At 37.2% G+C, this 14,532-nt stretch overlaps 2 pseudogenes; both read right to left on the bottom strand.

Annotated features, from left to right (window-relative positions):
• Nucleotides 1-3,468: 3,468 nt before the first annotated feature.
• Nucleotides 3,469-6,637, bottom strand: LOC110200130 (isocitrate dehydrogenase [NAD] subunit alpha, mitochondrial pseudogene; annotated as a pseudogene).
• Nucleotides 6,638-13,256: 6,619 nt separating this feature from the next.
• Nucleotides 13,257-13,513, bottom strand: LOC110200127 (large ribosomal subunit protein eL38 pseudogene; annotated as a pseudogene).
• Between the last annotated feature and the right edge of the window lie 1,019 nt (nucleotides 13,514-14,532).

Raw genomic sequence — 14,532 nt, forward strand, 5'->3', positions numbered from 1 at the left:
AATATCAGATTTAAAATTTTAAATTACTTATTTGTTCCGTTCCTTAGGATGACTGTTTCAAGTATTCATAAACAAAGTGAACTGAGTTCTTCCTGTGCAATTAGAAGAGCGTTAGCTACATGCTCCAATGTGACAGAAATGGGACAAACTTCTCTCCATTTCCCTGTTCCAAATCCTCTTGCAGCTGGATGCAAACAATGGGCTATAGTTTTCTTGGCCATAAGTACTTGCCTTGCTGGGAGCCATTTTTAACAATTTCTTTTTTGGACACTATTATATTATTTGTACATTGTTGGTATGTCCCAGGGTAAACCCATTCTACCCAGGTGCCCCATCAAACTTGGGCTCATAATCCTCTCTGTTGAACTGGGAATTCATAGAAACAATAAAGAGAATTGCTTCTAGTGAATCCACTGGCCAAACTACAATTTTTTTTAATCATAGTGCTTTGATAAGTTGTATATATCTTCCCAAAAAACTTAAGTAGAATCTTGTCCATATAACGAAAATATTTAGTGGATAGAGCAATTAGCCCTGGAGTCAGGAGGACCTGAGTTCAAATCTGACCTCAGACACTTGACATTTACTGTATATATAATGTGTGTATATATGTATGTGTGTATGTGTGTATATATGTATATGTATACATTGTATATATATATGTGTGTGTGTGTGTGTGTGTGTGTGTGTATATATATATGTAAACATATTTAATTTGCAGCATTTTCTGGCTTAGTCTTTTGTCCCATTCTTCCATTTTCTTATTTAAATTGTAAGTAATTTATCTTTCCCATATTGTCTTAAATTCAGGTATAGGATGATTTCATCCAAAACTTTTATCTTCAATCTATCATTAATATGCATTATTTGTATATTATCTATTGGTTTTCAATCACAAACCAGAATCATATTAATTAGTTATTTTTTAAACATTTTTGACTAGAAACTCCCTCATTGGCAATGCACAGCAAAGAGTAAATCTAGTTGTAAATTGACCTTTAATCAGGCAAAACCAGCTCTTGAAGAATTTAGAAAAATGAGAGATCACTATTGGCTAGAAGGGAAGACTTCATGAGAAACAATTATAGAAATTGTGGAAAGCCATGAGTTATGCCCAAGCTAGAAATTCAAGGTGACCCAGGAAGAGCAGCTTAACTGTGCCATCAAATCAAACTTACACAGGCACCTAAGCACAGCACAGGCCCTGTCCAGACCTATGTAAGTGTGCATGACTTCAAAGTGGGGTTGATGCTAAGTAGATCACTGGAAGCTATACTCTCCATGTGTCCTTGATGTAACTACCACTCTATGCTTTGCAAATAAGGGTAATTTCTTCCAAATAAAACTTGGCTTCATTAGTGCTCATTGTCACAGATTACAGATCTATTATAAAGAACCAGTGTGGTATTATGCGCCGGGGCTGGACTTGGTATCAAAAAAGATCTGATTTAAATCCTGTGAGAAACTTCCAATTGGGTAAGTGATGGAACCTCTAAGAACTCAGTTTCCTTATCTATGAAATGGGAATAATAATGGAACCTAACATGCCAAGTTGTGAGCATCAAATGAGATAATGTATGCAAAATACCTTGCAAACCTTAAGCAACATATAAATGTGAACTAATATTATTCATGGAATATTTAGGACTAGAGCTATACTTTGAAGAAAAGGAAAGATATAGATACTAGCCCAATTTTTTTTCATTTTAAAAATCTTTATTATTTGACTATTTATTTTGAACCCAACAAGCACTCTCGTAGCTATCACAATCCACCAAAAATGTAGAGTCAGCAAGATAAATAATATGAAGTACTCTTTGAGCAAGCTATAGCCCTGGTCATGAGCCTAAGGGATTCCCTTCCCTTCACAGGGAGACTGAGGAGTGACTCAGACATAATTTGTCTAAGAGTATGATATGAATTATTTGCCATATTGTTCCTCAGTTTCATGGAGCTTTAAGAGGAACTGGTCAACTACAGGGTCCAAACTGTATTAGCCTATAGGACCAAAGCAAAACCATAAAACGCACCAAAGAGAATTCATCTAACAAGGGAGCTTAATGTTGGATGACCAAAAATCCTCCACCCCTCCTCCAATCAATCCAAGCCCTCAGATGTCACTTTGGGGTCTGTGAGAACAAACAAAAGTTTCAGGCCTTAGGATGCCTAACTCCCACCTTTCAAAGTGCAAGGGACTTGAGGGAAGGCTTTGCTAGTTAGTGTGTATCAATCCATCATGTAGCCACTCTAGTTTATGCAACCAGACAAAAAGGTGTTTTTTTTGTTATTTGTTCAGGGAAAGCAACAGCTTGATATTCCTGTAGGAGAATGAACAGATGCTAAAATATGCAATGAGGAGTGAGTCAACATCCTGGGCTCCTAATTGCAGCTGGAGAGCTAACTGTTTCCTCTCAGAGGACAGCCAGACTGAGCAGGACCTTCTCCAGCTGGGACAGCTGCTTCATTAGCAGGGCGACAGATACAGACACAAGAAACACAATGCATCCAATGCAATGATAGCTCTATGGGTGGGGGTTTCCAGGTAGTGATTACAACTATGCAGAAAGCTTTGCCCACTCAAAAGGTACAATGAACATTTGATTCAGGGAGCTGTCATACCTTTTTCTTCACTGAAAGTGCTACTATAAGCAAAGAAATATTATACCAACTTAACAAACTCCAAAATACCATGTTGGATTAGAATGTTATCTGTCCTGCGTAGATTATCTTGTTTTCAATAACATATTATATATATATATATATATATATATATATATTATATATATATATATATAGTTTACTGAGTCAATTTATCTTGGGATTGCGATTTTTATTCATGCATACAATAAATCTTTTGGAGAGTAAATCTTTATTTCTTAGCTCACTATACAACTTTAGAATGTATCATCTATATCCTCCTTGATGTGACTTTCCCAAGAAATTCCTTTTATGCCCATTTATTTTTATAAGAATGTCATCTTGTGCTAGGTCAGTAACTGTTTTATTTCCATTTTACTTTACACGCTCTGAGGAAAATAGGAGTTTTCTTTTTAAATTAACAATTTCTCTTGTTAATACAGTTTCTTGATATCTACAGCAAGTCTTTCAGTTCAGGGGGGAAAAAAGCTTTTTTAATTGAGGTGTAAAATGGTTAACAATGGAAAATGATGGGACAGAAATCCATCCTTACAATATACAAAGCACTTCCACCACACAGAGACATTTAATAAATAAAACAAAACATTTGAAAAAAAATCCCCTGGAAGTAGGCATTGGAGGATCAGTTGGGTGCCTGGGCACAGAACCAATTAAGAAAAGGCCCAATTTAGAATGTTTACTCTGTCAAGAAATATGCATGGTAGATTGGTATGCATGGTAAATACAGATGGTAGATTATCTGCAATAGCGTTTTCTATTATGTCCATTAGTGGTGATAGCTGCAAAGCTCATAACAAGAGAAGCTTTCCTTTAATCTAGGTCTTTTACTTGGCAGCAGATATTCTCTGTAAAGTCTGAGCATTTGTTGTTTCCTCCCATATCTTTTGTGAAGCTCTTTCCATCTATAATTTTTGAATAGTAAGTGGTTTTGATTTCTGCCATGTGTTCATACATCCCCATGTGCCACAACATCATCATAACACTCGGAAGCAGGCAGTGGAATTGGTGATGTCCTTCCCAACAATGTCTGGGGCAATTCCATGATCTGATTCAAAGATTGTGACTCTGTTGGCACCAATGTTTCCCCTTAGTATCACATGAAGGCCTTCAATCAGGCCAGCATGTAAATCACTAAGGATTCCCTATATAAGTTTGGCTTCAGAAGAACATCAAGCTGGGACGAATCATGTACTGTATTCAAACATATTGTATCAAGGTACATCTCATTAAATTTAATATCTTTATAGTTTTCTGTAACTTTCCTGCACTTTTGGAAAAAAAAAGCCATCTGACATTTGCATGATATTTGCTTTCTGTACACTAGTCACATTGCTTCAATGATTGTTCCTAGCATACTCAAAGGCAAATTCGACAATACGTTTACTTGCGTCTTCAGTGATGAATTTGATATACTGTACAATACCATCAAGAATCACATGCTCAATGCCACAGTACTTGCCTTCAGTGTTCTCTCGAATCAAGACAGTATTTGCATCCATTTAAGGAGTTTTGAGGGGTTCACTTTAATTTTTTTAAGTTTAATTAATTAGTTAATTAATTTATTAATTAATTTTAGGATAGGCAATGGGGTTAAGTGACTTGCCAATGGTCACACAGCTAGTAAGTGTTAAGTGTCTGAGGCCAGATTTGAACTCAGATCCTCATGACTCCAGGGGCAATGCTCCACCTAGCTGCCCCCAGGTAAGAAGTTTTGTAGCCTTCAGTGGAGTCATGTGGATGTGCAATTGTGTAAAAGTCAAAATTTTTACAATGCAGTAGATTCATAGAAGGATGTCTAGCTGCTATTGGTATCTTTAAGGGATCTTTCAGTCTCATTTTGTTTTTGTCTATGGATTCTTTGACTTCAGGAGGAATCATCCACTTTCCTCCAGGTTCTTTAATGGCAGTGACACATTCCTCTCTTCCTACTGAATGGGTACTTTGGCAGGTTTAAGAATCTTTATAACAGAAGTTGAGATTTCTGGTCCAATAATTTCTGGTCTCCTGGGATCAAGGTTACTGTGTGTACACCACCAACAAAACCTTAGATCACCTGTTTTGGGTTGCTGAAGACCCCCAGGAACTAAAATACTTTCATGATGGGATGGGCATTTATATCTGTTCCTCAGGCCCTGCAGGAGTGGAGGCAGGAGCCAAAGGTCTTCCCTTCTACTCCTAATTTTTTATAAAAGACATGTAATATTAGAGACATTCTGGATTGCTCATTTTTTCCCTGTTCTCTTTTGGGTCACATTCCAGTCATTGGCTTTAATTGCAAATTTTTCTGTGTTTTAGGCTCTGGTAATCTCAGAGATCCACTGTGCATCCTCAGTCCTCCAAAATCAGTACTCTAGGGAACAGGAGGTAAAAAATGCATTCAGTTAAGTACCATCATCTGTGTGTCTTCTTGCTCTGTATGGTCCATTTGATGATTATTACAGGTCTCTGCTCCACAATTGCTCATGCACAAATTTTTCCTAAGGCATACCTTGTGTGTGACTAACAACCATGGAACATAGCCTATTATTACTGAGCATTTACGATGTATGTAGCACTTAATCACCTCGACTCTTCCCTTCCAACTGCAGAGAGCATAACAACATGCCCTCCAGAGCTATCAGAACAGAAACCCCTTCATTTGCAAAGTTTGGGGACTTCCTGCTTGAACCATTTGCATGCTTGGATTTGAATGGAGAATCACTTTTCTCTAATTAGTGGCCTTTTGTGGTCACTTGCTCCTTTAAGGGAAAAAAAGTGATATAGGGAAGTCAGAAGCTGAGGGCCTTGGCACAGTTGTTATATGGCTGGTCAAAGTATTAGATACACCTAGTTGTGAGCTCAGATGATTCCGCCCCAACCCTGCCCTCAAACAGGGCTGAAACATGTAAGTCACAAAAGCAGCCTTTCAGAGAACTGCAGCTGATATCCACAGGTAGAGGAAATGTCTTTTTCATTCTTGGTTAAGGAGGCCAGTTAGTGGAGTGGGAGGAGGACAACGAGGGTTCCACTGTAGATATGTTGCTAGCTTCTTGTACCCTCAGGTGAATCTGCCACTTTCTATCTGTGCCATGTTGGGCATCTCACTAAATTTCTTTGAGTCTCAGTTTCCTCACTTGCAAAATGAAGGGGTTGAACTAAATGATTACTAAATTCCCCTCCAGCTTAAAATCTATGATCTTAGGGATCCCTAAACCCTCTGTATCTCAGTTTCCTCATAGGTTAAATGTATAATAATGCCTACACATGGAGTGGTTATAAGTATGTAGTGGAATATAATTTCATGACTTTGGTTCAGTAGATTAATATTATCAATACTCAAAATAAGTACACATGAAACATGAACAATATGCTAGAAATATCAACCAAATATCAATCAAATTAATAGATTATTATTATTATTATTATTATTATTATTATTATTATTAATATTATTATTATTATTATTATTATTATTAAGCTCTGGGCCTGGAGTCAGGAGGACTTGAGTTCAAATCCAGCCTCAGACACTTAATAACTGTGTGATCCTAGGCAAGTCACTTAACCTCTATTTGTCTTAGTTTCCTCAATTGTAAAATGGAGATATCAATAGTGCTCCCAGGGTTATCGTGAGGATCAAATGAGATATATTTGTAAAAATCACTTAGCTTAGTACCTGGCACTGTCCCTTCCTTCCTTCCTTCCTTCCTCCTCCTCCCTTCCTTCCTTCCTCCTTCCTTCCTCCTTCCTTCCTTCCTTCCTTCCTCCCTCCCTCCCTTCCTCCCTCCCTTCCTCCCTTCCTTCCTCCCTCCCTTCCTTCCTTCCTTCCTCCCTCCTTCCTTCTTCCTTCCTTCCTTCCTTCCTTCCTTCCTTCCTTCCTTCCTTCCTTCCTTCCTTCCTTCCTTCCTTCCTTCCTTCTTTCCTTCCTTCCTTCCTTCCTATCATCTATCCGGAATAGATAGCAATTGCCCTCAGCTGTGAAAAATCTCACATGTTCACTCATGTTTAGCCCATTCAATTTATTTGTTTTATTGTTAAATATACCTCTGAATAGGAACTTCAGGCAAAGATAATCTTTATGGGAAGGACAATATACTTTTCCAGGAAAAGTGGGAAGAATTCACTTTAGTGTTTTTCTTTAAAGCTGGGGAGAAAACATAGATGGCAATGAACATTTTATTACTTTTAAATAAGCCTATACACCTATTGTTAGAACAACTAGCCTATAAGCCATGGTGACAAGTAGAAAATCTGTGTCCAGCATAACTTACTAATTAAATTAAACTCAGTCTGTTTCAATGATCATTTAGATGTTTGCTTTGTTCCCATACATGAGGAAACAAAGACAAAAATGAAACAATCCTTGCCCTTATGCCAATTACATTGTATCAAAAGAAATAAGATATACATGTAAAAGTAAATATGAAATATGGGCAAAAGCTGAAATTCCTGGTGTGGATAAATACTGTAAAAATTATTCATTATCATGAGTTCTTCTCTAATTATTTTATAAGGAGAGTATGATTCTGAAATTTGATTTTCAGTATTTCAACAAAATCCTAAAGGGAACAGAAATCTCCCCCTCCAGCTTCCTTTCCACTGTCTTCCCCCATTATAATTTAAACTCCTTGAGGCCAAGGACTGTCTTTGTTTTAGCTTGTTTTTATCGCCAGTGCCTAGAACATAGTAAGCGCTTAATAAACGGTTTTTGCCTTCCTGCTAATGGCAACAGTGAGTCTTTTCTCATCATACTCATCATTTTTTACCTCTTTGCAGCATTTGACACTTGATCATCCTCTCCCCCTGGCCATTCTCTCCTCTTTGGGTTTTCATAATAATTCTTTCTCTTGGATTTCCTCCTGACTTTCCACCCCTTTCTAAATTTCTTTTTCTGAATTATCATTCCTATCTTATACCCTTACCTGTGAGTACAACATAAGATTTTGTCCTGGGCCTTTTTTCTTCTTTCTCTTATTAAATGAGATAATATTCGTAAAGTACGATGCCTACCACATAGTACGTTCTTAATAAATGTTAATAAAGGCTAATTGTTTTCTACACTATCTCAGGGAGTTCATAAGTTCCCATAGATTTAATTAGCACCCCTTTTCAGATAATTTTCTGATGTCTATATATAGTCTTAATCTGTTTTTTACTGAATAGCTAGGTTGCATAGTGAATAAGGTGATTCTGACAGGCCCAAACTCAAAAACTGTCTCAAACTAGCAGCATAACCCTGGGCAGGTCACTTAACCATTCTCAGCCACAATTTCCATATCTGTAAAGTAGGGGTAATGAAAACCCCTACCTCACGAGGTTATTGTGAGGATCAAATAAGATAACACTTTGTTATATAAATGTGCTAATCATCACTATTATTATTAATAATAATAATTTCTATTTTTGTTTAACGGTCTATTGAACAAATTGAACTGGATTTCTGTAGGCATTTCCAACTCAATGTGTCTTAAATAAATAGCATCATCTTTCCCTCAACCTCACCCATTTTCCTAAAGTACAGTTTCTGTCAGGGCTAACACTACCCTTTTATTCACGCAGGAGTACAATGTTAGAACCATCCTTCACTCCTCATTCTCCCTCACTTTACTTATCCATTCAGTTGCCTCTTTTAATTGATTCTACCTCCACTACAACTCACATTTCCATTCACTTCTCCCCACTCACTCTACCCCCAACCTCGCTCCAGAGATAGATGTCATTTACATAATATCTACTGTGGGCCCAATGCTATGGTAACTGCTTTATAAATATTATCTCACTTGATCTTCATAACAACCCTGTGAGGTGGATTCTATTATTTTCACCATTTAGAGACACTAGCCTATATCCTCTTGATTCAGCTGCTACCATCTTTCACCTATTTCCCCCAGAGCTGGATTTATGAGTAGATAGTTACCTACATGAAGTAAGCTCTTCAATACCAGAAAAAAAATATCTTGTTAAATTTAATTAAAAAAAATTTTAAATCTTTATTGCAAAGCATTGTACTGACAGATTTAAAGAGAAAAACAAGATAGTCCCTTCCTTGAAAGATTTTACATTCAATAAGATATATGATGTGCACATGAAAAAGGAAAAGATAATTTGAGGAAGGAGAGTACGACAGCCAGCTGGGTAAATAAATAAAAAAGTCAAACAGGAGATAGTACCTGACTTGAACTTGGATGGAAGCTAGGGATTTTGTGAGAGAGAGGTAAAAAAAAAAAGGCATGCATTTTACATATGGAAGACATTCTGTGAGAAGGTATAGGAATGGAAGATGGAATGCCAAGCCTGGGGCAAAACTATTGGGACAGTTTGGCTAAAATATAGGGTTCATGAAATGGAATATTTTGAAATAAACTGGGAAAGCAAAATGGGAACCAGATTACTATGTAGGAATTTTTTATTTTGGCCTAGCAGTGATTGGGAACCAGGAAACATTCTTGACTGGTGAGTGGGACATCTTTGGATTATTTATTTGAGAGCTATATGGAAAAGGGAGAGGCTACACCCCAAGATATCAAATAGGGAGTTATTTCAGTAGTCTGAGAGTAGTGATGAACTAAGGTTTTAACTGAATGGAGAGGATCCAGGTCCTATGGATGTTGTAAACATAGATGTGATAAGATTTGGTAACTGATTGAATGTGGGAGATGAGGAAGAGGAACGAAAGTCATGGATGACTCTGAGGTTATGAACTTGGGTTGCTGGAGAGATGATGGATACTTGATATAGGAGGAAGGACGTGCTGAAGAAGGAGGAAAATGAGTTTTGTTTTGGAGGTGTTGAGTTTGAGATGCTGAAGGGACACGTAGAAGTGTTTAGCAGGGAATTGGTTGAGTTTGGGAGAAAGAATAGAGCTTTACCTAGATTTGGAAGTCATCTTTTTAGAAAAGATCTTTAAATTTATGATACCTGGTGAGATCATCATGAGAATAAAGTGGGAGAAGAGGAAAAACCAGGAAGAGAGTTTCAGGGAAACCTGTATTTAATAGATAAAAGATGTATGATGATCTAGCAAAGAAGATTGACTGATCTAGGTGTTCAGATAAATAGAAGATATAAGAGAAAGTAGTATCATGGAAGCCAAGAGAGAGTATTTGGAAGAGGGGTGATCACTGAGATCAAGATATGTACAAAAGGTCATATAGTATTACAATGACTGAGATAATGTCATTGAATTAGCACTGGTAATCCTGCAGAGAGTGTTTTCAATATAGTGGCAGAATAGAAAGCCAGATTGCAAGGGGTTTAGAAGTGAGTGAGAAGTGGATAAATGTAAGCACAGAATGTACACATCTCTTTTCTAGAGGTTGTCTATGAAAAGGAGAAGAGATATGACTGTGTAATGGATGGCAAGATCAAGTGAAGGATTTTAGGAATGGGGAGACCTGGAGTTAAACATATTCATTCCCATTTGTTTCCCTAACTGAAGCATCATTCCTTTCTCCTCCAAGAAAATTTTAAAAAATGTCCAGAGAGAAGTAAGGTATTATGGCTTATCAGTCTTAGTGTGAAAGGATTACCAGATCTTTCCCTGGTGGGGGGATTTTATAGGAGGTCAGGATGAAGAAAAAGAACATGTGAGACACTATAGAGTGGAGAAAAAGGAATAGAAAAGGAAGCAAGGGGGGCAGGAAATACAATCTGACTACTTTGTAGTTTTGTCTGTGGCTGGCCTTGTTCCTCAATCAGCATCACTATGATTATAATATTATGATTATTGATTATGAGCCTTTTACTCTGTCCTATGCTCATTATTTATTCATGTACTATAAAATGTAAAATAGATCAAGCATAGTGAGAATGCTAGAAAATCCCATTAAGTAGCTACTTCATCTCATGGAAACGTTTTCCAATAATATCTTAATGTCATTTGAACTCAGTAACTATACAGTTCTTTATTTACATCAAGGAAGAAAGGAGACTAAAGGAGTATAGGATCATAGATTTAGAAATAGAAGGAACTTAAGAGACCATTTAGTCCATTTTACAAATGAGGAAAATGAGACCCAGAGAGGTCAAGTGATTTGATTAATATCATAAAGGTAGTAAGAAGCAGAACAAAGATTTGAACCCAAGTTCTCTCCTCCCAAATTCTGTGATCTTTCCCCCAGAAGCGTATTTCTTTAAAGGTGATTTGGAGGGTCACATGGCAATGAAGCATTTGAGTTGGAGCTTAAACATAAGTCTTCTGATAGGGATGAATGTTCTCACCTTTTGTGAGAAACTGAGGCAGAATGGCACAGTAGAAAGAAATCTGGCTTGGGAATCAGGGACACTGACTTCAGATCCCAGCTTTGTTGTTTGTGACCTCTGTGATCTGGAGCAAATCATTCAACCTCCTCAGGCCTCAATTTCCTTCTCTGTAAAAATGAGGGAAATGGGCAACATGACCTTTGAGGTCCCTTCCAGCTCTGGATCTATGGTCCTTTAACTAGGTGAACATGGGTTCAAACCTTAGCTTTGTTTTGTTTTGTTTTTAAACTTGGTACCTGTGTAGACTCGGGCAAGTCACCCTTTTTGGGCCTCCATTTCCCTTTCAGTGAAATATATGGGTTGGACCAAACGATTGCTCAGATACCTTTCAGATACCTCTAAATATATGATGCTAAGAATGATGACACATGTAATTTGTTTCACTTCTCTGAGTCATAAACATTTTTCTATTACATAACTTCCATTTTCTTCAACTTCTTATAGTTAGGAACAAGCGCCTGACGAATGTTAGTATATCTCAAGTAGGAAGGAAATTCAATTCAACTAAAAAAGGAAATCAAACGGGAAATGACTGCCAGTTTTTAAAAATTGATTTTTGTGAGTGTGGGGTGACAATCCTCTCCCCAACTTGCCAGACTGAGTGTTTTTTGCATCGGGGAAGGGTGGGTAGGGCTGGTTGCTGAATGACATGGCCAAGTACAATGTAGATTACTCAAGTTCAAGTCTGCAGGAAGTGATATATACATCCTGATGAATAAATAATTTCTGATCCCTTTATCAATTTTACTGCAACCATGGCAGAATTTGAAAGTTCTTCCTATATGGGACCAGAAACATCTAGTTCCAATTGGGCTGGTTATGTGATAGCTAGATATTTTAGTAACATCTGTTTCTGCAGCTGGCTCCCTCCCCCGCCCTTTTTTTTCCTTAAGCACAGAGAAACAAATACATTTTGGGCATAGTTGATGAAAAGGGTTATTTTATGGCGGTTTTGGTTCTCCAGAATATGAAGTGAATACTCTTAAAAGTGTGTCAGTGTTTTCTGCAGTGTGTTGTTTCCCTCACTAGGTAATAAAACATCCATAGAAGTAAACTATTTGTAAGTAATAAGAAAAAATGACCTTATTCTTCAAGATACTCAGTCCTCTAATTATCCACAAAAGTTTAGATCGGATGTCCGTTATTTAAATCTCCTCTACTTGCCTGAACACTTTTGGCAGGGATTTTGTAATATCAGCAGGAAAATAGGAAATGAGCTGGAAACATTAACAAAATTAGAAAACGGTATTTAGGTGCTTTATCTTTTCATGACCTTCATTTTAAGTCATAACAATTTGAACCACAGCAATATGAAAAGAATGAAAGGGAATTTTTTTTAAATTACATACAAACCAAGTATGATTACTAGTTCAGATTCAGATTAGGTAAGCCCTCTGCAGACTTACTGTTTTGTTTAGGTAAGGTAGTTACACTTGGAGTGAGAGCTAGAATTTTAAAAATGGGGATCTCATGCGTGGAATGCCTACATTTCTTTCTTGAAAATTTAAAATGAAGAATCCCAAAATCACTGAATGTCAGAGTTGGGAGGGATCTCTTTTTTTTATTACTAAATTTATTTTTAGTTTTCAACAATAACTTCCATAAGCTTTTGAGTTTTAAATTTTCTCCTTCTTTCTCCCCTCCTCCCTCCCAAGATGGCCTGCAATCTGATGTAAACTCTACATATACATTCCTATTAAACATATTTTCACATTAGTCATGTTGTAAAACAGAATTAGAATCTATAGGAGGAACCACAAGAAAAAAGAAACAAAACAAAATAGAAGGAAAAAAAAAGAGTAAATAGTATGCTTCTTCTTTTTTTTTTTTGCTTTTTAGGCAATTGGGGTTAAGTGACTTGCCCAGGGTCACACAGCTAGTGTCAAGTGTTTGGTCTGAGGCTGAATTTGAACTCAGGTCCTCCTGACTTCAGGGGCAGCGCTCTATCCACTGTGCCACCTAGCTGCCCAATAGCATGCTTCCATCTGCATTCAAACTACACAGTCCTTTCTCTGAATGTAGATAGCATTTTCCATAATGAGACTTTTAGAAATGTCTTAGATTGTTGCATTGCTGAGAAGAGCTAAGTCTATCAAAGTTAGTTATCCTACAATGTGGCTGTTATTGTGTAAATATCAGCTAATTAACCTTTCAATAAGTTGTGGTTATTTTCACCCCATTTGTTATAATGAACAATAACGCAGAGGAGTGAAAATAGCTTTCTACCACTTGACTGACAGAACTCAGGCTTCTGGACTTCCGATTTAACAGTCTGTTCAATAACTGACAGTAATGATTAAATTGGTAAGGTATGACAGCCTTTTATATTTTGTACCATTTTTAGGTCCTGTCTCTTTTTATTTTTTTTTCCCCCCCTACATTTTAATACAGGTGGAACATTGAATGATTCCTTCACTTCAGCTCCTTCACAGCCAAACCAGGAGGCAGGGATTGTTTAAGTTTCTCTGCCTTCTCTTTGTCTGTGATGACCAGTGTACCTGCTGCAGCGAACCTGAAACTTCACATTGTTCTTGTTTTTCTTCATCTTGACTGATTTGGAATCTTTTCTCCTAGCTGTCAGCAGGAAGTCTTTTATTTCCTCGATTTTTCGGGGCATGGCCGCAGCAGCGGCGGGACGAGGGGCAGTGTGTGGCCCGAGAGGTCGTGCGGGAGAGATACTCACCAGGTCCTGTCTCTTTTGAAGGTGGAAGGTTTTGAAAGAGAAAGGGAAAGGTTTTGAAATATACTCTCATATAGTCTCTGATATTTGATAGATAAAAGAATCAAATCCTTTTTCATCCTTTGGGCCTATATTTTGGGGAAGTGAAGAAAAAAAATCCAACATTCCACATCCCAAGGCAACATCCCATCACAGCAAAGAAAGACAGCCTAGAGACACAAAGGTACAAATGACAGACTGTAGTGGGCTCTGCTTATAGAAACAATGATCGGAAATGGGGAAGAGGTGGGAGAGTCGGAGTGGAGGGGATTGAGGTTGGCAAAAATATATAACTCAGACCAGATCTTTCCAAAATCTAGACTGAGTTTGGAGCTTTGTAGTGAAACCCAAAGCCAGGTACATTTTGCATGGTTTGAGTTTTCATTATGAAAATTTCGTAGAATTCTATTGCTGACAGCTGTTGCTCAATCACACATCATGTTATAAATCCATACCTTCTGTTCTACAATCAAAACCATGGCCATTGCAGAGGAAATTAAAGAAAACATACTTCACCTCCAGGTCTCTTTCAATCATGGTCTCATACCATTAAACTGATATTAATTTCCTAGCAAGAGAAGGGGTTATTCAGTAAGGGAACTAAACAGAGAAGACAGTCCTGCAGGGGATTATCATCTCTAGTGGTGCGGCTATTGAAAAGATAGCTTCACAACTGAGGATAGACTCACAACTAAAAATGTGAAATTCAATTACATTTTTGTTCCAGGAAATATGACTTAACTTAGAAAGTGTGGGGGTTTTTTTTGTAATTTTGCCTCTAATAAATAATGTAGAAAAGCATCAAGATTATTAGTATTTTAGTGTTGTTAGTGACATCTTTAAATTTATTGTCATTTACAGGGGTAAATGTCTAAGGACTACAGGCAAAAAAAAGTAAATATTTTTATATGAAGCTT

This window comes from Phascolarctos cinereus, unplaced genomic scaffold (genome assembly GCF_003287225.1).
Source record: "Phascolarctos cinereus isolate Bilbo 61053 unplaced genomic scaffold, phaCin_HiC Scaffold_7;HRSCAF=346, whole genome shotgun sequence".
Classification (NCBI taxonomy): domain Eukaryota; kingdom Metazoa; phylum Chordata; class Mammalia; order Diprotodontia; family Phascolarctidae; genus Phascolarctos; species Phascolarctos cinereus.